Raw genomic sequence first — 16,950 nt, 5'->3', positions numbered from 1 at the left:
TGCCAGTCATGTTTGGTTCTATCCTAGGTTTCTGGGCTATCCAGTATCTGGGTTCCTGGTCCTCCAGGAAGTAATCAGGCATGGGCTCCCACTCATGGCGTGGGTCTCAAGTTGGGCCCATCATTGCTTAGCCACTCCCACAAGTTCTACACCACCTTTAGCCTAGAACATCTTGTAGGCAGAAAAAATTTTAAGTCAAAGATTTTGTGGCTGGGTTGGTGTCCCAGTCCCTCCACTAGAAGCTTTGCCTGGTTACAGAGATGGCTGGTTCAGGGTCTGTATTGCCATTACTAAGAGGTTTTGCTAGGGTCAACCTTGTGGATTCCTGGGAGTTTCTATTACACTCGGTTTCTACCTCGCCCTTGAAATGCCCCCTAATTCCAATCAGATGACATGATTTTTGTTCCATAAACCTGTAAGGGGAGGTTCTGACGCTAAGATCTTGTTCCCCCAATTCATTCTTGATTTGTCAGTAAAGAGAGCCATGGACCAATTGCTAGGCAGAAGGTAGAAGCGGGACTTCCAGGTCTCAGGTGACTGGCAGAGGGACTCCAGGACTCCGGGAAGAAGAGTTTTCACCACGTTTTGGAATGAGAAGAATGTAGCAGCCATGTGAGTTCTCCCGAAGAGCTGGGGCCTGTGGCCACTACTACAGGCATGTTGTCATGGATGTTTGGCAAGGGCCAGATGGGATTAGCCACTGAAGTTTAGGGCAGGTGGAAGAGACTGAGTTAAGAAATTGGTAAGGGCATGCTTTTTCAGGTGCGAGATAGTAGTACCCAACAATTGTACCAAGAAGAAAAAACTGTGTGTGTGTCTTTATCTGTGTATTCCAGGGAAGTCGGGTAGGGGCTGATAGCGCAGATGCTTTCCCAGAGTAAAGCATAGCATAAAAGTATACACAACATTAATCGATGCTTGCTGGCCTTCATGGAAGTCCGTGCTGATCAACTGACATAAATATGTCTGCAACAATGTCACTGTCATGTTCCAACTGGCATCTCCACTGGAGAGTCTGGGAGACTGAACAACCTTGGCTCTAAAAGCATCCTTTCCCCTGCCCAGTAGTCTCCCAAAGTCAGAGGGAGGGGCAAATCACCAGTAAACTTCTATCTCTATGAACCTAAACCATCTTGACATTGTTGAGAGAATCTGTGCCTTGGCAGCCACACTGACTCCCAAGCTCAGTTTTAAAATATCTGTTACGACCGTTAAGCAGCTGTTATTTCTCCTCCCTTTGCCAACTGATTATGTACAGCAAGCTTTGTCGTTTTTCCATTATTCACGTTGCTTGGGTTATCAGTCTTCTGAACAAATGATAACATGTTTTATTGGAAGACAAACTGAAGCTGGGGTTGGAAAATAAGTTATTTAGGGTGACTGAGAAAGTTTCTGTGTGACAGATGGTTTTAATTAGAGGAATGATACCAAATCTGCTTCTGCTTTGGGAGTCGAGACACCTCCCAGGGTCTCAGATTAAAACTAGAGTCTTTTCTACCAAAACTCCACCTGAGTCTTGTGAAGGTTTTTTTTTTCTTTCTATTTTTCTGCAGGATGTCAGGAAATCTTTGTATAATATATGGAAGCGCATAAGAGAAAGGATAGTGCCAGTGTCCTTTCCAGAAGTAGTCTGTGTGTGTGTGTGTGTGTGTGTGTGTGTGTGTGTGTGTGTGTGTGTGTGGTGTTGCATGCATGAGTGGCCATTTGTGCGTGTAGGTCCTCATGCATGTGTGTATATCTGAGTGGAGGCCAGATGTCCATACTGAGTGTTACTCTCCACTGTTCTCCACTTCATTTTTGAGGCAGGGTCTCTCGCTGAGTCTGAAGCCCATCAATTGGTTAAACAGGCTGGGTAGCATGTACCAGAGAACCTCCTGTGGTCCCTGACACTACACCAAGGATTTACTTGGGTCCTGGGAATCTGAACTCCAATCCTTATGCTGCACAGCAGGCCACTCATCAACTAAGTTATTTCTCCATTTTCTAATTTGTTCTCATTTTTTATGTAAAACTGACTACTACCTAGAGTATAGCTCCTGTTGCTTCTCCAGAAATAGCAGTTTCATCCTCTAACAGGGCATATTTCTCCATCCCTATTCTTCTAATGAGCAGGCCATGTACTGTTCACCCAGATGTTTGACTGAGAAGAATATTTAAAAATCCAGAGGCTCCCCATGCTCACAGTTATTGTCAGCCTGAAAATTTCGACCTTCCCCTTTCTGGATTTTAGTGTGAATGCCTGACAAATGCTCTAATTTGTCATTCAATTCCAGGCGTCTTTGGGATTCTTTAAAATAAGACATGTGGCCAGCCATATGAGTCAGTGGGTAACAGTACTCACCACTAAGCCCAAATACCAGAGTTGACCTCCAAAACCCACATGATAGGAAAGAACCAACTCCTGAAAGTTGTCCTCTGACTGCCACATGCACCATGGCATGAGGATCCTGACACACATGCATACACACAGAGAAATACATACATGTAAAATAAAATAGAACATGTAAGGCCCCATTTCAGCCTAAGATGACTTTTTTCACATGGTTTTGTTTTATTTATTGTGTGTTTGCATGTGTGGAGGCCAGAAGAAGCTTGTTCGAGTCAATTTTCTCCTTCTGCCATGTGGGTCCTGATAGACTGCCTTGGTTATAAAACAGGATTCCTATGACATCACAGATGGCCTTGCAGGACTGCAGGAAAACCCCCTACAGCTGCACTAATTTCCTTTTTCCCAAGCTTCTCACCCCATTTCTATAAAGGGTCACAGCCAGGTTTTCCCTGGCAGACCCCTCCATTTCCCAAGGGAGAAAGGCTATCCCCCAGTGTGGGCGATAATAAGCACAGTCCTACCTGTTGAAGGTCAGACTCTGGTCTCTCTCTGCCTTCTGTCTCTTTACACTGTCTCAGAAATCCAACTGTTGGTGTGCTTGGCTTTGTTTTGTTTGGCTTTTTTATTGGGTTCTTATACCTCCACCTCCTTTACAACCCTTATTGTACCCTAATCCTGCCCAACAGAGAAGAAGGGCTAGAGGGGAAAGGGGACATAGACCTCTGATAGGTTACTTCCTGCTGATTAGGGATATTGTGTTCCTTGGGGCAACTCCAATCTTCTCATTAGAATATCCAGAATATCCAGCAATCCAGCAATCCAGCAATCCAGCAATCCAGCAATCCAGCAATCCAGCAATCCAGCAATCCAACAATCCAGCAACCCTGAAATCCAGCAATCTAGCAATCCTGTAGTCCTGCAATAGCAAACACAGCAGCAGCACAAACCAGCAATAGCAGAGTCCTCTCAGAACTCTGGCATTTATGACCTCTCCAGAGTCTCCAGAATTAAATTATCTGCAGCTGACAGGAATCACACACACACACACACACACACAGTACACAAGGCACATGACAATCACCTGCTGTGAAGCAGCCTCTTATCCAATACTTGGGATTAAATACTTGGGATTAAAGCAAAAACATAGTCACATAATATACTGAGTTTTTAAACAAATCAAAACTCGCATGACAAGCTAACAGGTCCCAAGCATTGAACTCAGGTTATCTATCTTGACAGCAAGCAACTTTAGCAGCTGAACCATCTCATCAGCTAAAAAATAATTCTTAATCAATCATTTTACTGTCATCCAACAAAGTATATTTGACCCATAGCTGTAAGGACAGTAAGAAGTTCCTTTTAAAATTGAGTTTGAATACATACTGGCCTTCCCCTTTCATTCAGCCACACCTACTAACCCTGAAGTAGAGAAATAAGTGCATAAAGAATATATGTCTAAAGATAACACTAGAACTCCTGTTTCTTAAGCCTAGCCTTGTAAAATTCTAATAGAAAATCTATACGGCTAAAATGTTCTCTCTCTCAGTTCTGACCCCCTCTAGCTCCATTAATTAGGAAGAAATGGTTCTAAACCAGTTTTCCAGAATCAACTCAACAGAACTCCTTTAAAATGCAAAGAGGAAACCAAATTGTCCCACAGGTCACTAGCTGCCTTGAGAAACCAACCTTGGCCTTAAAACGGACTGAATAACAAGGCCAACAGCATAAAAACCATCCATAGAGAGGGCCTGTCTGATTTCTGTTTTATAGCTGCTGAACACATAGCAGGCTCTCTGTAAGTGAACATGGCTTGGACAAATTCCTCCCCACAACCCACTGATATGTTGGCTATCAGCTTAGTCCCAAAGGATTTCAACATGAGCAAGCCTTGTAGATGGGGGTCAGGATCATAGCAAGTTTGAAGTGCCTGCTGGTAGACCTCCTTGTGAGGATGAGTAAGAAGCTGACAGTTTGGCTTCTGTGAAGTGCTCTGGAATAGAGATGTGAGTGGAAGTCGTTGAGTATGCAGATACTGCCTAAGGTTGACAGACAAAATGATAATCTAAAGAGAATAAGCGGAAGAAGAAACGAGAGCCACGCGAGGCTGCATCTTGCACCTGAAATCCGTGTGAGCCTGCATCCTGCACCTGAGGTCCACGCGAGGCGGCCTCATCCTGCGCCTGTCAACAGTGGGGGACCATCAATATGTAAGTCGAGCTCTGCTGCCCTGGGATATAATGTCTGTAAGGAAACGGATGTTCTCTTGCAGCCATTTCCCACGTGCCTGGAATGGTGCCTGGTGACAGTGGAGGGACTGACTAAACATCCGGTAAGATTTTGTACTCTGAATTAAGCTCAACTGAGCAATAATGAAAGATGATTTTGCTTCTGTTTTGATCACCATTCCAAAGAGATCATGGGAAGATTAAAGTTGCTCATTTTCAGGTTCCCACTCTCTTCTGGAGTTGTCTCAAAATCTAAAAGATACCGAGGTCTTTAAGAAGCCAGAGCATCTTTTGGCTCCTCCCCTGCCCACCCCTTCAGCCAGTTCTGTGCCCCATGTCCGAGGCACAGAGGGTTTCTGGAAAGCCGTTAGACCAGGCATGCAGATTGAAGCAAGGCCAGGCAGGGTAGAACAATCTGGAGAAAATCCAGACACAAATCAGAACCATTACTGTCTGTCTCCAAGAGACAGCAGCTCGGCCATTCATCCTACGGACAGTCTTTATGTAAGAATATTGGCCGGGGAGGCAAGGTCAGCAGGATTTTTTCAATAGAATATAAAAGGTTTAAATTTCCATGCAATTGTATTGACTTTTATGTGAATGATTCTTGTAGGGGAAAATAAATCTATACAAAAAACAAAGGCTTTGTTATTTCTGTCCCGGCCGATGGGATGAGACAGGGTCCGTGGGTGCTTCTTTCTGCTCTTACACTTTTTATGGGATCAGGAAGCAAGAGACAACCTCTCAGACTGTCTTTTCTCAACCTCAATTCTAGAGGAATAATTTCCTACAATTAGAAAGAACCCCCACTATCACTTGCTTCTTTTCTCTTCTCTGGGCTTTAATCTTTCAAAGACAGAATCTTGAAACATTGTGTTCAGCTTCTGCCTATGCCTCCCACTGAACTTCATCAAGGTGATATGGATTATACTACCTGTCTCTCTGCTGTGCCTCACTCATGAATTAAATGTTGTGGCAGGCACGTAGCTAGGACAGGATAGGATACTATACTACCCAATATTTCAGGACCCACAGGGAATTTTGGAACATACACTCATAGATATTGGGTGACACTAAATCTTGACTCTAGAACATGGAAGCTTTTTCCACCTTTCTGAACAGGGTCTTTTTATGTAGTCCAGCCCAACCTCAAACTCACAGCAATCCTCCTAACTCAGGACTAAGAGAATGAACCACCATACCCAGCAAAGGAAGCTTTCGATTGGTTTATATCTGTGTATTCATTCTTCAACAAAAAGAGAAAGAAGAGCTTCATTTTAACTTAACATTCGTCCCCAAGCCTAACCAGGGATGTTTCCACTTATCTCCAACATGACCACTTGTTTTGCTTTAATGACACTGGGGCAGGGGCCAACGGTGACCTGAAACACAGAGATCCCACCAAATTACAGCAACATCAGAAATTCAGAAATCACCCCATGGCAATAACAGTCCAGACCATTCACAAAACTGTTCAAAGTATACCCACCCCTCTAGCTAAATCTGAGATCAGTTTGTTTGTTTAAATGTTTAATTGCCATCTGTAAGGGTTTGGGCATTCTTGTTTTGAAGGAACACAACAAAAAGAAGTTCGTTCTTTGAACAAAACCAGAGCAATTGGAAGAATCTTACTATAGTCTTCATTAAAGTCCATACAATTTGACATCCTGATTTCACCAGAATACATGAAAGGAAGAAAAGACACTTGAAGAAGCAATAATGACAGCTCAGGGAGGCATCTCTGCACTTCAGTGCTTAGTACAACTAGGAGAGGAAGACAAAGCCAACAGCATTTTCCTTGAAGTGAACATTGAATTCACAGATGTTCCATGAACACATTAAATTGGCAGGATAATCTTTTCAAAATGCTCAATCTGAACACACTTCTGTAACTGCAGTGTTAGCCAACCATGCACCGAGTGGGTAAGTCCTGTCAGGGGCGTTGCACAGCTGGATCATTGCAGGTTCTCTCATTTGAAGCTCCAGAGAACAAGGATTGGCATAAATAAACATTTTCACATTTATCTACTTACACTGTCAGAAAAGAGCCAGAATACCTGCCATTAAAAGTATATAAATGACAGGGGGGAAAAAAGGCAAAATGAAGGCATTAAATCACCACCCAAGATAGGATAGACTCTGGCTATGAAATATCTTAGTTTTCATACAAAAGTCATTAAGAGTGTTCAGTTAAAGCATATTTATAAGAACAAAGAGAGTCCTCCTAACATTCAATCAGAAATTTAAAACTTACCTCAGATTTCTTTTTAGTCATTTTTTGATGTTTTTCAAAGCAATAAATATAGCATAACTTCTATGTTTAAAATATATAAGATGGGGTGTGGGGAGCTGGCTCAGAGGTAAAGGGCACTTGATGCTCTTACAGAGAACCTGGGTTCTCAGCACTCACATAGAGTAGCTCACCAACTGTCTATAACTCCAGCCCCAGGGGATCCAACAAGCTCTTCTGGGTTCTACAAGTACCTACAAACACATGCACATAATCACACAATACACATAAAATAAATATGAAAATAAAATCTTTTTTAAAAATGGGTCTCCTAAGATGGACATGGTAGCGCGCACCTGTACTTTCAGTGCCTGGGGGTTGCTAAAGCAGTAGGGTTAAGAATAGTCTGTGATGCAGAGCAAACTCGAGGCAAGCCTGATTGAGCCTCACACACAAGCACAAGTTTGACAGAAGTTTCCCACATCTCCTAAGATGAACGTGTAACACATATGTACCTAGTGTTGGTCTGTTAAAGGAGACAGTGAGTATAATGGCATTCACTCTCTGAAATGCCAAGGATTATTATTTTCACGACATTAGGTCAGCCCCTTTTCTATAGCACCATGCACAATTAGGCACTTAATAAATACTTTCTAGGATTGTAATGACTGAGTAAACTCAATGCAGGCAGTTTCCAACTTCCAATTAGCTTTCTGTGGAATGACATATGGCCGAAGTGGGAAGAGGTAGGAGCAAAGAGAGGGTGTTGACGTAAGCAATTAAAGTGAAGGAGCCGGAACCCTGCAGGACTGGTCTGACAGGCTGAGATCTGCCCCCACCCCCACAGGGTCCATAGATGACATCATGAGAATCCATATCAGGATCAACAATAAAATTGTGTGGTGGAGGACACCAAGCTGATCAAAACAGCCAGAGTGTGAGTACACACTAAAGAGCCAGGGTTGCCACGTATACAAAACAGAATATTCTAGACAAGCCAGAAGTGTGAGCAGGAAATGGGTAGATGAAGAAGAACAGGAGAGTGGAAAGAAAAGATAGAAGTCCCCTGCCATTCAATAACCCCCAGCATGTGTGCCCTGTAGAAAGATAAGGGCCTGCGAAGAATTACTTCTGTAGATCTGTTAGTGCCTTAGAAAGGTAAACATATGCCCAAACCCCTGTATTAATGCTCCTCCAGAGTTGCCTTATGTTTCAATTAAAATTAGGCAGAGCCAGGGAAACCCCTAGCTCCCTAGAAAATGGGGAGGAAGGATTGTAAAGCCAGAGGGGTCAGAGACACCAAGAGAACACAGCCCACAGATTCAACTAAGCAGAGCTCATAGGGGCTCACAGAGACTGAGGTGGCAGCCACGGAGCATGCATGTGTCTGAGACAGGTCTTCTGCATGTGTGTCATGGCTGTGTAGCTTGGTGTTTTGTGGACTCCCAACAATGGGAATGGGGCTGTTTCTATCTTTTGCCTGTACTTGGGACTCTTTTCCTCCTACTGGGTTGCCATGATCAGCTGTGATATGAGGGTTTGTGTCCAGTCTTAGTGTATCTTTTTAGCCTATGTTTGGTGGATATCCACGACATGCCTGCTCTCTTTCTTCCTTCCTTCCTTTCTTTCTTTTTCTTTCTTTTTTCCTTCCTTCCTTCCTTCCTTCCTTTATTTATTTCTATTGATTTCTCTCCTTTTTAGAAGGGAAACAGAGGAGGAATTTATCCGGGTGAGAGGGTTGGTAGTGGGAGGGGCTGGGAAGAGTGGAGGGAAGGGAAACTGGTCAGGATGTAATGTATGACAGAAGGACAAATGTTAAAAAAAAAAAAAATTAAACACATCCTTCTAGTGGAACTCGGGGGGGAAAACGGCTCTTTACAAAAACTTACAAACACCCTAGCCACCCTGATTCATTCTTTTAGACAGTCTGGAATACATTTGCTTACTTCTAATGCTAAACAAATCATGTCCACAGCAAGCATGTCCACCATCTTTAAACAAGTCCCTGAGCTAAGCATGCCCAGGACTGTATCAACTATCTTTCACTCCTAAGCCTTAAGTTGAATGTGCTCAAATATGCACACCTTAAACTGAGCATATCAGGAATATGACTACCCCAAAGTACTAATCTATATGAATAAAGTGTTTTCTCAAATAAAACCCCAATGCTTCTGGGAGAGAATTAGTTTGGAAATAACCTCGGAGCTCTCTGTTTCCTTTTGAGTAATTAATCTTTATTCTTATCTTTTGGTTTTTGATTTTTTTGTGTGTGTTATACTCACTAAGATGAGAACACATATAGTGTAAAGTCAATTTTTCCTGCTTCATAGAAATTAGTGATTCTCAACCTCCCTAATGCCAAGACCCTTTAATAGAGGCTCTTCATGCTGTGGTGACCCCCCAACCATAAAATTATCCCATTGCTGCTTCATAGCTGTAATGTTGCTACTGTTTTGAATCATAATGTAAAGCAACGAATTGTAATATAATCTTAATGTAAACATCTGATATGCAGGACCCCGAGAAATGATTATTTGAAACCTAAAATGGTCACGAACCCTAAGAGGTTCACAACCCACAGGTTGAGAACCATTGATGTAAAAGGTGTCTTAGACTCTGTTGGCTCAGAGCGCCAACAGAACAACCGTCAACAAAACACCATCAACTTCAGAGAAGCAGTGATGCCACTAACACCCAGCTCGTTGGAGGCCCCACTGGAAGGAAAAGAAGAAACAGGTCCCTGGCTGATGAGTGACTCAGACTTCACTAGAGAAGAAAGAGATGCCAGAAGCAGGCACTTCATCCAGATTTCCCTCCACCAATTTTCACTCAAAACAGATTTTTTTTCAATGTAAGGTGACAACTTTTTGAAAGACACAGGCTTCTAGAAGAGATAATACATGCTGCCTATCTGGGGCTGGGAACCTAGAACAATTTCTTCTCTCAGTCTTCAGCGACCACAGTGGAGAAGCGACGGTAAATGACAGTCACTGTGAGCATGCTTTGAAACTGTAACCCACCACAGCGCATGGAAAGCCTGTGGAATCAGCTATGTCTCATCTTTCTGATGAGTCGGACGTCTCATTAGCTGCAGTCACCAGCTTGTAACCGTGTAAGACCCATTTCCCTTTTGAGTACCCTCAAAGACCAAAAACATACCCAAGTTTAATCAGGAGTGTGGCTGAGTGTATGCAGCATGCCCCGCTCGGAGGAGATTGTGTTTGGGACCCCAAGCTCCTCTACTTTGCATTGTGTAGCCAAGTGCATTTGTTCACTTGGGACTCACTTGCTGTATATGCCCAATTTTATTTCCAGTGATTGACCTGGACTTTGGGACTTAATGGCCCAAATATCAAATTTTGTTGGTTCAGCTGCATAGTTAGAATGCTTTCAGTCTTTTGCCCTTAATTAATGGATACCATTCAACAATGAAGAATTCTGTTTAATCTTTCTTTTTTTCTTCTTAATGAGATTTAAATTATTCTGTTTACACATGGCCTAAGAGAGCAGCTTTTTCCGGGGAGGATTGGTGGGAAGTGGTGTGAGTTGGGTTTCCTCAACAGAAAAAGAGTCTTTGTGACTGTACAATCAAGAGTTTCCCACCTGGTAGTCATTTAAGAAGCTGGCTGTTTTACCCTCATCACTGGAACTTTGCACTTAGATTAAATTCCACTCCTGTTGGTTTTGACCTAGCAATTCATCCTGTACTTCCGTTTTTAAATTAAGCTTTTTTATTGTTTTGTTTTTAGAACTTTTGCAAGATTTAAAGGCTAAAACAAGGGCTGGGGAGATAGCCCAGTCAGTGAGGTACTTGCCACAGGAGCACAAGAGCCTCAGTTCAGATCCCCAGCTGAATATGAATATGAATAAAAAAGCTGAATATGGCGGTAGGTAGCTGTAAATCCCAGAGCTGGGGAGACAGAAACAAGTGGATTCCTGAGGCTCCCTGGCCAGCCAGTCTTGCCCAACCCATGAACTTTAGGTTCAGTAAGAAACCATGTCTCCAAAAATTAAGATGGGGCATGATCAAGGAAGACACTGGGTATGGCCTTTCTTCTCCATGTGTATACACACACACACACACACACACACTCCCCACCCTTTACCATGCCACAGTCAGAAAGCATAGTCTGTGCTACCAAATGGCTGTTTATCCCAAACTCAATTCAGGCGCTTACATGCAAAGTCTATGCTTCGTAAGCTGTTGTCTCTGTATAGTGTGTCCAAATGCAATATTACACTGAAAGTAACCCAAAAGGCCAGATACTGTTTGGACTTTGGGATCATGTTTCTAGAATGATGGGAACATAAGTGGATCCCAACCCCCAAACACATACCACGGTCTACACACCATAAAAAATTTATTAGGTGAGCCCACTTTAGGGTAGTGCTACATTCTTGAGCTGGCGGTGATCTTGGTTTCTATCAGAAACAAGCTGACTTAAAATACAGTCCTTGAAAGGACTTACCCCAGGCCCCCAGGAAAAAGAGCTTGTGGGCTGCCAAGCCATTTCAAGAGAGAATTCAGTTGCTCTGGAAACAGGTTTTGACAATGGCTATGTGAGCCAAAGGGCTGAGCTTGCAGAGGGCACTGGGTTCCCGCCTCTTGAGTGATCTTAGGGCTTTGCTCTCCAAACAGATGACTTCATTCTGACAACAATGCTTATTTTCTGAGGAGCTGCCAGTTCATGCACATTATAAAATAAATTCTCTCATTGACATAGGAGGGACAGGAAATACAAACACTGCCTTTATTAAAAGTATGTGAATTGGAAAAGGTAAGCTGGAAAAGAAACAAGATTTTTTCCCCAAAAAAGAACAGCGGTAACCATGGAAACTAAATACCCAATCAGCAACTATTTCATCAGCTTCAGTATTAAGAAAGTGTGTATAGCTACACACAACTCTTTTATCGTAGGGAATCTTACCTCAGCTTGAATAAGGTGTTTTGAAGATTAGGCTCCAGCAATGTCTACATTTTCTCTTTCTTTATCCCTGTAGATCTAGCTCCACTAAAGGAAGAAGAGATAATGGTCCTTACCGAAGACTTACCAAAGCAGTGCTTTTAACCCCATGCCCCCATCCCACTAGGGATACCAAGGGCATTGAGAGTAGGTAAGGAAGAGTCTTGTGTAGCTTCCCTCTCCTTTCAGAGCAACCAGGGACACAACGGATAACCTCTTCTCCCCAGTTATGTTTGGGCTGACACCTAGCTGTAAACACACTTACAAAATGTAGAGAAGATGGTTTTGCACAATGTTAACTCTAAACACATATAAATACATACAAACTCCATGTATGTGCACGCCTTTGGATGACTTTCCTTGTATGAGAAGACTTCACACATCTCCTGTGAACTTCCAGACAGTTTATGTCCAGTCTTCCTGTGATTACTATCCCTCCATCTTCCTCTCCCTTTTCTCTTTCTTCTTCTCATCTTCCTACCCCCTCACCTCTTCCTCCCTCGTAACGATATCACAATGATAAAAGTCACTTTTAACTCACTGATTTGACCCACGGATTTGTTGCCTCTACTCTACATTATGTCACAAAGGTTCTGACACCTCACACTTGAGGAATGTAGGCCACCACATGCCATCCAAGAGAACATTTAGACTCACAGCCAATTAGGCTAACACAGTAAATCTAGAATTTCTGCTAAATCCACCTACATCAGTGAATGCAAGCTGATCCCGTAACTATTCTATTCCATTCTATTTTGACTGATTCACTTGGAATTTCTTCCAACTGTACCCTGTACTTCTAAGTAGAAAGTGGGCCACTGGGGTATAACTTTGCAAGGTACCTGCCTGTGCATCTTTCTTATTTCTCTGTACTGCTTCGTACTTGCCACAAAGTAAGCATCTGTACTCCACCTGCCCTTTGCCCAAAATGCTCTACCTCACTGACAGGTCCAGAAACATAGACCAGCCTTGCATACACTGAAACCAGGTGCAAAAACAAACCCTTCCTCCTTTGAACTGTTTCTCTCAGGTGTTAGCCACGGTGATGAAAAAGCTAACAGCTGGTTTCCACACTAGTCAATCATTCAGTTCTCCTGGATCCTGTGCAGTATCTTTCCAGGCCATATTTGCACTCAAATACGTGTGCCTTAGAGAACTCGACTTGAACTAACTTCTTAGGCAATGAAGAGTGAGTCTAATTGGGAAGGTGGGAGAATAAATTACTTTGCATGACAATAGGCAACAGGCAGGATTTAAATTTTAACCAGTGTTGAGACCAAAACTCTGGATATATGAAAAGTCTATCTATGGAAATGCACCTCTTTATAAGCTAATTCAAAAATGTCATTTTTTTAAAAAAAGAAGTTTGGACAGAAGTACCCTGCATGGGTAGGTAATGCTTCTCCCATAGGACATGGTTATTAAATTAAAATGTCAGTCCCAGATATCTGATACTGTGATATCTGTGAGTCACTTTCTTATGAGTTAGAAAGGCCACAGAGAAATCACCCAAACAACAGGTTATTGTCATGGCTTTGAGTTGCCTACCATAGATAGATGGTAAGACGCTTCTGCTGAAGAAACAACACACTTTGGTTGAATGATAGAGAGAAGTCAAACCAGAGGTTGCCTGAAAACACCTTCCATGCCAGCTAGCTGACACAATGAAAGAAGACCATCCACTGGCTACAGGAATGGAAAAGCCATCAGTGATATTACCTAATAGTAGACCCTGTACACAACAATACTGGTCTATCCAGCAAGATACTCCTACTGATAGAGTAGTGCTGACTATCAGGAGGAATTTTGATGTTTTCTGATTGAATTTAAGGAAGAACTGGCCCTCAGAAGGGAATTCATTCCTGGTCAAAAGCCCATGGCTGGGTAGAATGGAGTTAGAAGCCTTATGAGGGAAACACTATATTCTATTCTTTATTTTTTAGATAAATAGACATTTCGTTACACTACCTCCTAAATGTTTATATTTATACCCATACATCATTGCCACCCTTCACCATAGTTGGAAAACCTCTGTTTGCAGTAGCGACAAGCACCCAGAAGACTCATAACTGTTCTAGATGCTGAGAATAATTGGCTGTGTTCAACCTTACATTTGACATTCATATCCACCCTCTCTTGGCTCGGGGAACATCCCAGAAGAGGTATTAGAAAGAATATAAGACCCAGAGGGCAAAGAGCAGCTCTGTCTTCTAGACATGACATCGTGTTTCACCCATGAACTTAGAGTAGCCATGGTTACATGTACACGACCAACCCCAGATCAGTTGAGTCAACATTCAAGCACAATGAGGGAGGGTGTCATGAGGACCCACCCCTAGGTGCAAAATTATGGTAAATGATAGCTATCAGGGTAGAAGTGATTTTTCTCTGGGATAGGACTGCTATTAGCTGGCTCATGCTCTGGTGGATGGTCTCATACCCGTGCACATGCAGGAAGCACTGAATAGACTCAATGGATTATAAACTTTTAAAAGGTGAAGTTTTGAAGGGAGATTTTGGGTTTGATTTTATCAAGATTGGTTGTATATACATGTGTTAAATTGTCAGAGAATAAATACAAATATTCTAAAATATTATTTTCACTAGGTTCATCTCTATATTAAACCATCACATAACTTATAAGTAATATATATATATATATATATATATATATTTCAGAACTCAGAAGGCAGAGGCCAGTGAATCTCTATGAGTTCTAGGCCAGCCTGATCTACAGAGTCAGTTCTAGACCAGCCAGGACTACATATTGAAACTCTACAAAAATAAGATGAAGAATAAAAGAAATATACCTTAAAAGACTAAGATGGAGATATAGCTTTAGATATAGAGGTATATATGATAGATGATAAGTAGATGGGTAAATAGATTTAGATCCGCCCAAGCCTACCCAGCTAAAGACTCTAGTAGCTTAACAGTCTTGCATTGCATGATGGGAGTTCGGCCGAGTAAAGAGACTTCAGCATGTTCTTTGGTCTATTTCCAGTAAAAATAGGAAGCAATGAACTTGCTCCAGTTCCAGATTCCAGCGCTTTCAGAGGGTGTAGATAGTGGTGATCTGTCTGTGAGGCCTCTCTGTGTATCACTTCTCAGAAGCCAGCCAGCATACCAGACCACCTGCCAGGATATGGTTACCACATTTATGTTGGCTGGTTTGTCAGCCAGGTACCATGGCTTATTCTAAGTCCAAGCTTTCAAACCATAGGAGCATAAAACCACAGTGCTGGCCAAGATAGCAATAAGAAACTCTTCTTTATGTGCCACACGAGTGGCTCGGCACAGAGCGGTCGCTGGCAGTTCAGAGCAGCATAATTCCTTCTGACCAGATATGTCTCTCCTCCAGCTGTTTTGGGTTTACCTTCTGTAGACGAGAACAGAGGTAGTTCAAAAGTGCAAGTTATTTTGATATTTGGATATTTTTTTAAAAATAAAAACACTTCAGCCAAGGAAAAGATACATCAAAGTAATTCTTGAAAATTCTTAGTTTCTCAACACTGAGTTAAAATAGTTTTATTTTTTTTTAGTTCATCAGTCATCAGATCATATATGACTAAGAAGAGTAACATAGAAAGGTTGTTTTTCTTTGCCTAAAAATATAATTTCATAAGGTGTATTTAGTATATGATATAGTGTTGGGCACTAGACTTATATTCTTGCTATAAACTGCTTTTTTCAATTGGGCAATGTATATGAGAAAAAAAAATTATTGCCAGCCATGATCCAGCACCAAGGAGGGAAGCAGGAGGATCAAATAGTTCTACTTCATCCTCAGCTACACAGAAAATCTGAGGTCAGCCTGGGCTATGTCAAAGTGAGTAGAAAAAAAGAGAGAGAGAGAGAGGGAGAGAGAGAGAGAGAGAGAGAGAGAGAGAGAGAGAGAGAAGGGAGAGAAAGGGAAGGGACAAAGAAAGGAGGGAAGAGAAGGAAAGGAATTATTTTCAAACATGGGCTTCACCAGTACATAGGACATAATCAGGAAGGAAAGGAAATAAATTATGTTACATGTTACAACATCCTGCTTTGTACTGGATACTAAATAAGGTACAAAATAGTGACGTTCACACAGACCACAGAATCTCTGGGAGTTGAAGAGACAATGTATGGTTTAGAGAAACTGAGGCAGCTTCAACATGCAAGGCAGAGCACCAGAGAGAGAAATTTTATATTAGAATTGAGCTTCAGCAATCCACACAGGGGGCCCCTGGAGTCTTTGGCAGAATTTCCACTTCTGCATCTGTGTGGTAAGGAACTGTGAACCAGGCAGAAAAGAACTATATGTGAAAAAACATGACCAAGGAGCTGTGGGCTGAATAATTTCTGTGAGGCATGCAGATTCTAACCAGCAGTGCTAAAGACATCGTACTGAACAAGCAGAGCATTCAGAAGGCACCCCAGAAGTTTAGGGCTAAGCTACGCCACAATGAGAATACCGTGGGCCTGCACTAAAAACAAGCTTCATAGAGAACGAGTCAATCTACACACAACTTAACTATCTGACAAAATCCAACTAGAAGAAAATGCCAAAAATTGATTTCACGATGGAATATGCCTTGCTGTGTATCTTATCCAAAAAGAAAGTAATCAATTAAAAATAAGATAGTAAGATGGGACCTAAAGCCAGGGCAAAGCCGGTCAACAGAAATATACACATAAACCATGGAGATGATGATTCACAAGTATTTTTAGAGTCATATTACACATATCCAATGACTTAAAGAAAACACAATTGGTAGAAATTGGAGAGTTGGAGACATCAAACAGACATAGGGAGCAACACGTAATAGGACCTGAGTCTTTTCAAATTTTAATGAAAATGGAAAAAACTCACATATCTGAAAACAACACTGCTCATGAGGTGTAAGTATAAAGAAAACTATTAGGGCGCATCATAGGAAAATTGCTCAGATCTAGAAACGGAATGATGAGGGAGGAGCATGTGCAATACAGAAGGACAAAGTAAACAGTGACATCACAGCAGAAACACAGTGACACTGACAATGACAACATGTGTGACATCACAGCAGGGACACAGTGACATCACAGCAGGGACACAGTGACATCACAGCAAGGACACGGTGACATCACAGTAGAGACACAGTGACACTGACAATGACAACATGGGTGACATCACAGCAGGGACACAGTGACATCACAGCAGAGACACAATGACATCACAGAAGGGAC

Source organism: Arvicanthis niloticus, chromosome 11 (genome assembly GCF_011762505.2).
Source record: "Arvicanthis niloticus isolate mArvNil1 chromosome 11, mArvNil1.pat.X, whole genome shotgun sequence".
Taxonomy (NCBI): domain Eukaryota; kingdom Metazoa; phylum Chordata; class Mammalia; order Rodentia; family Muridae; genus Arvicanthis; species Arvicanthis niloticus.
Note: the sequence above shows the minus strand (reverse complement) of the source record.